The sequence below is a fragment of the Epinephelus fuscoguttatus genome, linkage group LG3, assembly GCF_011397635.1.
Source record: "Epinephelus fuscoguttatus linkage group LG3, E.fuscoguttatus.final_Chr_v1".
Classification (NCBI taxonomy): Eukaryota; Metazoa; Chordata; class Actinopteri; order Perciformes; family Serranidae; genus Epinephelus; species Epinephelus fuscoguttatus.
The window spans coordinates 28,319,671-28,332,420 of record NC_064754.1 but is presented as its reverse complement, the minus strand read 5'-3'; the positions used below and the strand labels follow the sequence as shown (position 1 = coordinate 28,332,420).

At 41.7% G+C, this 12,750-nt stretch overlaps 1 protein-coding gene across 3 annotated transcripts in view; it reads left to right on the top strand.

The window, feature by feature from the left end:
* Positions 1-471: 471 nt before the first annotated feature.
* Positions 472-12,750, top strand: part of elfn1b (extracellular leucine-rich repeat and fibronectin type III domain containing 1b) — a 174,035-nt gene continuing 161,756 nt past the window's right edge. For all 3 annotated transcript variants that reach the window (XM_049571365.1, XM_049571364.1, XM_049571363.1), the window contains exon 1: positions 472-779. The gene's annotated coding sequence lies outside the window, so the exon portion shown is untranslated. The remainder of the gene's footprint in view (positions 780-12,750) is intronic.

Below are 12,750 nucleotides of genomic sequence, written 5' to 3'. Positions count from 1 at the left end.
GGTTCCCATCATTCCTAAAAAAAAATACTAATACTGTTTTATTCTCCAGCAGCCTGGATTTCATACAATTTCGTCAAGAACTTTCCCACTTTGGGTTTGATAGTACAGTACTTATCAGGCTATCTCGCTCTCCAAACGGGAAAGCATCTAATCTAAATGACTGTCTGCAGCGCTTCAAGTGCCATGCAACCCTCTCTCCTCTGCCGGAACAGCTGGCTGGCGGTCGCTTCAGTTCAGAGGAAGAGGCGACGGATTGAGGGTGATTGAGGCACATATAGAAAGAGAGAAAGGGGGGAGAGAGGGAGAGAGAAACTGAATTCCAGCGAATTAATCACCGTCTGTTCCTCTGTGTGTGAGTGAGAGAGAGAGAGAGGGAGGGAGAGAGAGAGGGGGAGAGTCAAAGGCAGTCAAATAGAGAGAGAGAGGAAGAGGAGGGGGGAGTGGAGCCTGACGCAGTGTGAGAGGCAGAAACTGAGAGGAGAGAGACGGAGAACGAGGGAGACAGCGGCGAGAAGGCAGCACATCACACCAGGCGCCGTTTTGCATCCCAAAAAAATCTTGACGCCACACTGGCTGCTGCTGCTGCTGCTGCTGCTGCTGAGCTCTGTCCCCAGTCACCGCAGAGGAGACACGTGCAGGCTGGGACCAAATCACTGACAGACAAAGACTGAAGACAAAACACCAACACAGCCACACATACTGCCAGAGGCACCGAGCGGAGCGTTTGGGCTGAGGAAGACCTGCCGAGGCGCCTTCCTCCACGTTGGCATCTGGAGCAGGTAAAGTGCAAAGCAGACGCGAACATCTGTAGATTGCGCACGAAGCGTTTGGCTTCATTTTCATGTGCCTTGCCTTGTGATGGCTGGACTCGCAGTGCGTAGGCAACTTTGAGATACGCAAACAGCTCTGGCATTCCTGCGGTTCTCAAATCATCGACTCTGAACCCATCTGTGTGCGTGCATGTGTGTGTGCGTGTGTGTGTGTGTGTGTGGTTCTCTCTGTCTCTCTGCCTGTGTGTGTGTGTAGTCGTGATGAATGACGGGAATTTGCTGGTTGGCCATTCCCGGGCAGCCTTGCTTGTCTTATCTCCATCCCGCTGTGTCCATTGATAATGCGGGCGCAGATACACAGATCCACATTTACATGATCCGCTTCTGGTGAGTGTGTGCGGCGCCTGAACGTCCCGTGCTCCGCTCTGTGCAGCCTAGACCTGAGCAACTTTGAGCCGAGCATGTTCAGCATTTATAGACATGACTGAGACGTGTTATAATTTCCGCACATTGGTATTAATTTAGTTTTTGTCCCGGGACGGGCTGCGGTGATGGAGTCAGCCACCGGCACGGTTTCACCCTCATACCCGCACCGCAGTCCGGCCGGCTGAGCGTTCAGCACCCTGGACAGCGGCTCTGCACACTCCGGGCTACAGCCAGTCAAACAGCTCTCCTTATTTCCTCTCATATGTCATTGAAATTATAGTTTAATCTGTGTGTTATTGTCAGCATATTTCCCTTTTAATATCTGAGAAGTCTGTGGTAGAAAACACTTAAACACATCAGGCCTAAAACTACATTACTTCATATTCTAAGTTGCCTGGACGAAGATGTATCCTGTAGAAGATTTCAGTGGAACTATGCACAGTTTTCCATGTTAAGCTCAACATGCAGATCCACACACACTGCAGAACATCCAACCGCAAGTGCTTGTGCATGCACGAGATTGACCATGTACAGACAGGGGACACATGAAAGGGCTACTCCAGTGACTTAGTGTTGCATTTCCATAAAGTTGGAGGACTCATGAGAGACAGATTTTAAAGGGGGAAGGCTGTGATATCCTTATTTAATCCCTGATGCTATGCTTGTAATGCAACTGAAATGAGTCTTTAATCAAACGTCATCAGAATTATGTTTTTCAAATGCTCGAAAGCTTCTCCAGAGCCGCAGACAACAATATGGATCTGTTTTGTTGTAGTACTAATCCTGAACTGCATGTGTAAAATTGATGGACTGCTCCTTTAAAGGAAAAACTTGAATAAATGAGTGCAGATTCTTCCATAAAGGGCATGAGGGGGTCACTGAATGACTTAAGGGGCATGGAAATTATATAAATCTGCTGCCTTCACAGTCACCAGATCTCAACCCAGCAAAACACCTTTGGGAGATTTTGGAGTGACGTGCGTGATGGTGCCCTCCCTACCATATCATTTGGAAGGATGGTGTTTGTCCCTCCAGTAGAGCAGAGATTTGTAGAATAAATGCCAAGTAGCTTGCGGTGGTGGCCAAACTTTATCTTCATCCATTTGTATGTTTATTATCACTTTGGCATAAACGTATAAGCCGGTTAAAATGTGGCTGTGCAGCAACAGTCTGGTCTTGATGTGCTGTTAAAAGAGAGTAGCCCACTGAGTGCATGTGTGTGCCACAGAGTCACTCAGCCAGTTAAATTTTGGCCGCCGTGCCCTCTGCCTCCTGCCTTTTGCCCCACTATCTGTTGTAACGGATGTTGTTGCCACTTTGTCCCATAGGGCATGGACTACTAACAGAGTTTTTCCACTGACTGACTCCAATTGTTGGCTGAGTGCCACAGCGGGACAGAGGGAAAGAAAATGAAGACAGAAAAGATTGATAGAAAGAGAGAGAGAGAGAGAGAGAGAGAGAGAGAGAAAGAGGGAGAGAGGAGCAGGGTCCCACTCCTCTCACACCATGAATAGACATGAGGTAGTCCCACTAAAGCAGAACAGGCTTCAGTGACTCATTTTGGGGACATTATGCATTTGGGCGTGAGAAATGGTTGGCTGGCTCTTTTCAAGGCCAGAGATCCTCAGTCACGGCAAAGTCTTTAGTTGTCCTGGGAATTCATTGATAACTATCTCAGAGGTCGCTCATCTTGCTTTCATCCTGCATTAGTACTGCAGTGCTTGCTGCAGCAGACTTTTTCCAGTCTCAAGAGTTGTAAGAGCAGAACAAAGGGGCCTTGAAACCTGTGGTTACTAAACTGCTCTGTTTGATTCTTGAAAGCTAACAACTTATAAAACTAAACAAAATCTCTCTACAGGCAGCGACACAGCGAAAGCTTTTTATGCTGCTGCAGCAGAAATGTCAGGAATGGTGGGGCTCTAATGGTTACATCTGTAATAAGGCAGGTGGCAACATTAAAAATCAGCAGTAATGAAAAGTGACAACTTTAGTAGAGAGGAACTGCCAGAGTGTCTGAGAGTACAAAATGAATGAAAAGGGACGGGTTTAATGTCTGTGCTGTCTCGTCATTGCACCCGCTTGTTCCTCTCATTTCACCTGAAGTTGTAAAGGTGGTTTTCTTTTCTCCGTGTATCGTTTACTGCAGACCCAGGAGGCGGCTATCCATCCATGGTACAGTCTTAGTACCTAGAGGCATAACTGTGGGGCAAGTTCTCCAGGAATACTAAAGAAACACTGCTGTGTAATGGGAGATCCCTCCTCGCTCTCCCATCCGTTTAGTGCATTTTTCGCCCCTTTAGCTGCCACTGCAAGGGAGCGACATGAAGAACGTATCTGTTGAAATCCCAGGCTAAATATCAAAATCAACTCTCATCAGTTATTATTTGTCAAAGCCATCCATATTTCAACAGAAGCTAGCTCCCCATATTAAGCATGTTGGTGCACAGAGAGCTGGCAGTATCTCTTGTCATAATGTTGATCTTTGTTGAGAGGGAATACCCCGTGGTGTGGAAGCAAATCTGCATGCAGAGTTAACATGGCACCTCCCTGCTGACTGGGTCTGAATGTGAAGACATTTTTCTTTTTTACTCCGCTATTGTTGAGAAATTGTCTACTGTTACATTTATTCATCCTCTGTTTTGTTATTGAAATACGATCGGAATACAAATAAGTTGTAAACAAATCTGAGATTAGGTTACTTGTCATGAGAAATGTATCCGAACACACACACACACACACACACACACACACACATTTAAATTCGGTGTAAACATTTTAACATGAACACACACATCCATGCTCATGATCAACACACACAGCGGCACGTATACACACCTAAGTGAACAGAGCTTCTTGACAGGAGGGTAAGAGGGATGCGTAGCAGTCATGTGCATGCACGAACATCAGCACATGTGCGCACTGCAGACACACACTTCCGAGCACAGGATGCACACGCTCAAGCGAGCACATGGATTAATAATGTACCATATTCCCTGTAGGAGGCTAGTTAGCATTTCAGGAAGATTGCACTAACACTGGGGAACTGTAATTAGGAAGTTATTGTTGCAAGTTGCAACTCACACACACACACACACACACACACACACACACACACACACACACATGCGCATACACATGCACACTTACACAACACACAGTATGCAAATAGTGAAGGGGGGGGGGGGGTGCTTATTAGGATCTCCATTACTTGATGCAGATACATCAGCTGCTCTTCCTCAGGTCCACATGTAAACATAAAGAAATAACAGGAAGGCATTAACATATCAAAAAAGACAAACACCCCCCGAAAAACGAAATCAAGGTTGAGTATTTTCACTTTATATTACCTTTTACTCATACTCTACTCCATTAAGTGTATTTAAATTTGCTATGTGTTCAATATTTTACAAACTTTGTTAACGTTACTTAAGTAACATTTTGAATGCAGGACGTTTGTTTGTAACGAAGAAACAGAATAATATAAAAATCTAGGCCTATATATTTGAATTACAGAGCCACAAAAGCCTTAAAAATTTAAATTAGATTGTTTGTTTGAAAGTTCCAGTGTGTAGGATATATAGTCAGAAATGGAATATAATATAATAATTATGTTTTCTTTAGTTTATAATCACCTGAAAGTAAGAATTGTTGTATTTTTGTTATCTTAGAATGAGTTGTTTATATCAACATAGAGAGCGGGTTCTCTACCATGGAGTCCACCATTTTGCACCGCCATGTTTCTACAGTAACCCAGAACAGACAAACCAAACATTGACACCAGATAGGGCTGTTCACATTATCGTGCAGGCCACCATAGTCAGCAGCCCCTCTGTGACGAGCTAAACCGTGTTGGAAAAACGCTGATCTTTAATGTGAAACTGCTTTAGTTTGTGTTTCTACTGGTTTCAATCGCCTGGGGTCTCATTTATAAACTTTGCATACGCACAAGACGAGACCTGAAAGAAGTGTGTGCCATTTCCCTTGCAAACATTGGTGGGAGAAACTCTGACCCAGGGGCGTCGTTTCAGCAAAAGCTAAGGTATGGCAATATGACATGACATGATCAGAGCCAAGACATCATTTAGACAGACTGTCTACAGCAGCAGAGCAAATTGCTTTTACAACACACAGATAACTCACATAACTCACATAACTCATAACTCGCGGAGGAGTGAAGTGGCGAACAATTTGATTCACTAACACTCATATTCACTGATGAGCATATTATTGACCTATTTAAGTGCAATACAATGAAAACAACCAGCCAGTGCGCCTCGGACTATCTAACATATCACCTCATACATCTATGACACAAGTAAGATGACTACAGAACCTCTCTCTTTTTTTTTCTCCCGATTCCAAGGTATGGCAGCTGCCATACCTCGCCATACCTAAATGACGCCTATGCTCTGACCCATGGTTACGAACATCCTGGAGATTGGAAATTGGTGACATATGGTGAGGTGGAAGCCTGACTGTAGAAATTGTTGAATATTTTTTGGCACACACCATTTTTGGCTTTGTCTGTATGTATATATTGAGTATGGATCCTACGGATTGGTCTGTTTGTTTTGGAAGAGAAAGAGACCTCTGCGGATAGTTCAGCTTCTGGTAAAAACCTTCGGATCAATGAACACTGAAGAAATCCTAACTGGGAGTTCACACTTGGCACATGGGAGAAGTTTCAGATGGTTGCAATCTGCAGTCCTCACTGCTAGATGCCACTAAATCTTGCATGCTGCTCCTTTTAATAGATAAATAAAAATGATAGCTGAAATAATTGCTTTTTGGTTTGCATGAGATCTTGATCTTGTCCACACACGAGTGATTGTCTGTTTTGTTTGTACAACATAAAAAAGAGAAGGAGATATAATCTTTTGGATTATGTAACCATGTGTCTCTGAGATTTGTGCCCCCACCTTATAATGACAGAGTTAAATGGAAAATAGTTTGTGCTGCTCACGGAGTTGAAAAGTTGCATTTAAAAAATTCAACAGTAGCATCTGTCATTTCCAGAGACGGCACTCTCCTCAGTAGAAAGTATAACAGAAAGTTCTGTTGTATTTGGGTGGTAGCAGTAATTGTAGAGAAAGATATCTCAAAACCTGTGAATGGCTGGATCGCACTTACTTAAAGTGAACTGGCCTTTTTAACGTAGTTTATATACAAGCAATTTGTGGACGTGGGTACATGCTCTCATAACCCTAAATGAAACCTCCTTCTCTGTGCTGAAATGGTGCTTAAACTTTTTTGGCCCAAGGCTCATCAAAATTGGATGGTTTTCATCTGGGAATCCTACAAACTAGAATCACTCTGTGTCTCAAGTCGTAGTTTAAGAATTCCTGAGAGCTGGTTTTCGTTAACCCAAGCGTTACGGTTTGAAACAATGAGACAACCCAGCGGTGACCTCATACCTCGTGTTCATAGCGTGAATGATGAATGAGCTGCTTAATGTATGCTGACGCATGTCTTGCTGATGCCAGTATGCCAGAATTCGCGCTAATCCCAACCTCAACTCTCCAGCAAAGGTCTCACACCTTCTCTTTTTATTCCCATCTCCCCTCCCCAAACACCTTTTCCCTCCTCCCCTCTTTTTCCTCTCATCTCTCGCCATCTTTCTATACCGTCCACAATACACACGCACTATTCATGCAGCCTGTGTGTGTGTGTGTGTGTGTGTGTGTGTGTGTGTGTATTGAGTCAGCTAGTTTGTATGCCGGCTGCTGCTATACCAGCCTCTCTCTGGAAATCAAGGAGAGATCGTGGTGTGTATGCTGAGAGAGTGAGAGGAAGAAAGAGCAGGGGGAGGAGAGGAGGCGAAGAGGGCTAGAGGTGATAGAGGCAGAAAGATAGATAGAGAGAGGGATAGGGATGCCACAGGGTGAAATGAAAAGGCAGAGGAAAAAAATAACAAAAGGGTGGGAAAGATGGAGAAAGCGTTCAATAGATGTGTTTTCCTCCCAGCCTCCTCGTCTCTATTCTGTTTCATTGCCTCTGCCCTCTGTTCTGCAGACAGCACTGCCTCTCTGGCAGAGGCAGTTTGGAGACACTGTGGCCAGGCTTGAAAAAAAAAACCCTCTGATGTTCTGCTCTGAGGTGCTCTTCGGGGCTAAGAGGAGAAATCTCTCTGGCTGTCCCATTAACTACTAGAGACTGGACTATTGAAATCGTATTACCTCCCCTGGCTGAGCAGCACATTGGCACTTCCTCCATTTCCCGACAAAGATCTGTCGTTCAAACCCCGAGATACCAGCAGCAGGAGAGCAACAGGGAGATTGTTTTTTGATTTGTCGCTTGTCTCTTATCTTTCAGGCATCTCCCTCTGTTCTCTCTTTTCTGGTGACAAATTTCTCTAGGGTTTGGGCGTCATTTGTATCCCCTTCCTGTTGCTTGAAATATCCTGAGAGCAGCCCTGACAGAGACAATGACAGAGAAGAAGGGCGAAGATAATTCTCTCTGTTAGCCAACAGATAACATTCATATTTGAGGGAGCATTTGAATCCTGAAATGTTTTTGCTCACTGTTTGAAAATCCATTAGTATGTCCATTGAAGAGTCAGAAGCTCATTTTACAACCAGTTGACAATCTGTGGCTCCTTCATAGAATAAGGCTGTCTACACACATACAGATGTTTTTGAAAACAAATATTTCCCCTCTCTGTTTGGAAAGAACAAAAAAATACAAAAACAACTCAAAATGCTGGCAAGACCAGTGGGAGGCAATGACTGTGTAGAAATACGGTATGGACAATGTGTCTTCACTTCCTCCCACCATACAAAAATGAAGCCAAAATTGAACAGATACAGCCACTGCATGCTCATGAAGTCATTTGGAGCCATAGACTGCACGGTAGCAAATTCCATGGTATCGAGTTGTCGCCCATACACCAGTCTGACCAATTGCGAGTGATGTCATTGATCACGAGCTCACCAATAAAAACACAGTTGTCAATCATGACATCATTTCTATAGCACCAAATAACTCTACCTAACTAACTACCTAAAATGACAAAAACTATCTTTGGATCTTTGGAAAAAATTGATTTGATATCTACTTTGATTTTTTATCCAATTTTTTGTCCCATCTGCTAACATGGAGGGGGCGGGGTTTATGCCTTACATTGCAGCCAGCCAAGAGGGGGCATTTGAGATGTTTTGGCTTCACTTTTAGGGAACTGTCATTTACTATATCTTTATTAATATTATACAGTCTAAATCCGGCGCTTGGGCAGTGACTTGCGGCGTCAGAAACCAACACAAAAAAGCATCCTTTAACGTTGGCATCATACATGGCCGGTTGCCGTTATAATTTAACGGTGTCAGGAGGAAATGAGGCGGGACAAAGACGAAAGTTAAGGTGGCAAAAGTCCCAGTGAGGCGGGCAGGAAGGATGGTAGATGGGTCCAACAGACACCGACTTTCACCCGAGAGAGCAGTGTTCACGTCCCGTAAGATTCTAAAGCCAAACCCTGTTCTTTTTTCCTAAACCTAACCACATGCTTTTGTTGCCTGTTTGTGGTTGAAAGAAAAAAAACATCAATTTGCAGTGTTGTACCGTCGGCAGTGTGTTTTGTTTTGAAAGAGACTGTATGTAAACGTTAAATTTCCAGTGAAAATGGAAGTGTATCTTGAAAGAACAGAATGGATGTAACAGTCAGAACAACCAACAACACACCCAGGGTACTTTGTACGTTGTATCTTGACTAAGAAAGTCCATGACTAACTGTGACAAGGTGGAATGGCCTAAGATGCTATCACTCAACTGAAATGTAACTCAAAAGTGTGGACAGACGATGAGATAACAAATGTAAACAATTGACATTGTTGTCATTTCTGGTGCATGCTTAATACACTAAGCAACAATAGGCATGCACGAATTGGGGGATGACAGCAACGTTTTCCAAATGCTCTGTTTTATACATCCACATGATTACAAAGAAACCAGAGTTTTGAAAAGTCTGCATGTTAGAGGGCATTTTCAGAAATCTCAATTTAAGTGACCCTAAACTGTTTGCATGCGGATGTTTTCAAAAAATACCTGAAGAAAACACTCATCTTCAAGAATCTAAAAATATTTACAACAAAGATTCAGAGACCTTACTTCCTGCATTGTGATGCCTTTTTATAGGCTATGTGAGAACCACACATATCATACTGTAGTAAAAGCTCTCGAGCTTCACTTTGTCAAAATGACATGTTTTGTTGACGATTCAGAAAGTGTAATTAACCTCTCCCAACAGTGACTGTCCAGTCAAACCTTTATTATAGGCATTATAGATGTATCTCTGTCCTGCTCTTGGAGTTGGGATTGTTTACACACCAATGAACCCAGAGAAATTTGTTTTAACACATTAGTTATTTCCAGAGGTGTAGTGAGATATGTTAGTGACGCAGTGCACCTATGACGAGTGTGCATGCATGACTTCACAGTTAAGTTAAGACTCGTTTTGAAGGTTATATAACAACTTTTTCTACCATGGAAAGTTTAATACGTTAGTCAAATACAGCTTTAAAATGAAATGATGTTTTGATGCTTATTTATCTGTGCTAGTTAGCAGTTAGCAACTATAGACTGAGAAATAGTAATTTAATTTATTGTATCACTCAAAGGCTGCCGGCAGCTACCAGAAGCTTTTAAGGTGGAATGTTTTCTTGTCTTCTTGTTACTCAATGCATGAGTTTACATTGTGATCAGTCTACAATCCATTCCTGTAATTCATTTTTTTGGTCTCTGGCTCACCAAACACTTTAATGGTTGGATCTGCAAATGCTTAAAAAAGTGTGCATGAATTTAAGATAAGCTAAGATACACCTTTATTGATCCCATAATTGAGAAATTCCAGTGTTACAGCAGTCAAGGGGAAAGAGTCAGATTAAAGATTTCAAAAATTAAACTTAAAAACTTAAATAACTAGGCATGCAAAGTAAGTACAACAATACAAGAAACAGATTATGCAAACTTCAAATATTCCATTACCTCTTTATGAGAATAAAAGTGGCTGAAAGTCTTTTCAGTGCGCTCCGGCAGCGCTACACTCCAAGTTATTCGTCATCGTAAAAGTCTTTTTAAAAGCAAATATGTTATTTGAAAATACAAACAATAAAGCATAAAGCTAACCTCTGTCTTGCTTGTTGAAACATGCTTAGCAGCTAAACATGTTAGCATGAAATAAAAGTTTGAGCTTACATTTGTCCTTATCCTACTAACAACACAAGGACTAACTAGCTCTGCAAGATCATGGAGGTAAAATTAGCTTATTTGACTAGCGAGCTACAGCTAATAAATCTGTTGTTGTCTTTGTAAACTGACAGTGCTGCCATGCAAGCACAAAAAACTTTCATCCTTAACAACAGTAACCAAGGGGGGCAAACAGTTAATAACAGTCAATTATATAGGACACTGCAATTATTAGGACAGCATTAAAACTTGAAATCTCTGAGAGCAGTCGTCAGCTCTGTGTGTCTCTCTTTGTGTGTTATCAGAAGGAGTCCCTGTGGGGCTGAAGCTACTTTATGTGCAGTTGAGATACATGTGTGAACCGGGCATCATCTACAAAGAGAAAAATCATATTTCTTGTGGTTTCACTCTGTCGAGTCATGTCAAGTCAAGTTTGTTTGTATAGCCCAATATCCTATTCAGTGTCTCAATGGGCTTTCCTAGGCCCACAACAGCTCTGAGCCCAAGCTTTCTATGAAGATGAGAAGAAACCCCAAAAATGTTACCACATAAAAGATAGAACAAACTTTGAGAGGATATTTAAGGAGAGATTCTCCCTCTGCCGCAGTATGTATGTCAGCAGCAAAAATATCTTCAGATGTGTGCACGATGGAGATATGTCTATGAGTTGGATGTTTCGACTCTGTGTAAGAGTGTGAAATAGCTCAGTTTGAAAGGAAGAGTTACCCAGGTAAGAGAAAAAAAAGTTAAGGGAGGGTCAACTATGCCGTACTTCAAACTGCATCACTGCAGTGGTTCAAATAAAAGGAATGAGGTTGCTTTGTTTCACGATGAAGTCTGACTACTATTCTGAACGCAGCCTAATTTAAGCAGTCGTTCACCAAGCATTGATGACAAACCAGCTGCTTATGAACCAGATTATCAAGCCCTTAAAATCATCTGAGTTAACACTATATATGGTACCATACAATTCAGTCTAGCTTGGAAATGACGAGATGCGGCTCTTAACTCGGAGTCTGAACGTGACTTTAGTGAACAAAACAAAGGTACATTGCAGCTGCTGCTAGACATGAGTTAAACTCCCTGCTGACCAAAACATTACATTTTTCCCTCTTTTTTTGTCAAGCATAATGTGTAGCAAAGGATTATGGGTAATGAAGTCTCTCAACACAAACACAAAGTACTTGCATCCAAATTCCTATTACGTCTTCTTCTTTACAGTCCATAAATGAACTTAAATGTGTTATTTTAATAAACTAGTAACTTATTAATAACCCTTAAATGTTCTGATTGAACCCTGAAAGCTATTTTTTCTTACATGATAAATCTGCCAGTGCAGCAAAATTATTTTAACTGCTTTCCAATTATTTTAAGAAATTTCTTGAGATGGCTGAGCCTGAGTATATGTTGAAATAACACACTCTTAAAATGTAGACTTAGGAGTCAAATAACCACACAAAAAAGAAACAATAACGCTGTTACACTAACTTAAACATAAAATCTCACAACACTAAACACACCACACCAACATATAATATAAAACCATTGAGGGATATTACAAAAAGAAAGGAGTACAAAAAAAGTAGGTACAGAACACAAGTGTTTCAGAATTAAAACGTGTAGAACTGTAGAAATAGAGCTGCTAAATAGGTTTCACAGAAATCAATCTTCTGACTAACTGTAAATAAGTATTAGGAAGCTTTTCACCTCTGTTCATGGAAACAACTCCTGAGATGCTGTTTTTGCTGATATTAGATATATTTGAACACCAAAAAACAAAACAAACAAGTCCTTTCTCAGTGTTACTGAAACAGTAAAACAATATTATCTGCTTGGCTGACAGGCAAGTCAGTTTAATAATCAAGTGTACAATTTAAAGATACTATGCAGGATTTTCCTAAAAACAACAGAAGTAATCTCTCTCAATCATCACTAATGACCCACTTATTTTTTGTGTTAGGGACGTTTATGGGCGTGTACCCACGCAGTGCTCAGGTGAATGTGACGACCAGGTACAAGACTGCAAGCAGCAGGTATTCAAAAGACACAGCTCCGAAAAAAAAAAAAATGCAAATGTATCGAGGCGATTGCTGGACAAGAGTGAATCTGGGGTTGGCTTTTACTTTACCTTTAGCTCTGGAATGTGTGACAAACAGTAACCGACAATTCTGCAAAGTATACCTTTAAGAATGTAGAGCAGAAAGTTTGAAAATATCTGTGTAAAAGTGTAAAAATCTGTTGGATAGAATATGAAATTATCTGCTCTACACTTGAATATGCTTTAAGGAAACTGATCGATTTTTAATGACTGATAAGACACAGATGCAGTGTGTGCATACTAATACAAAAACAGTGCCTGCAGTCTGTAAACTTAATG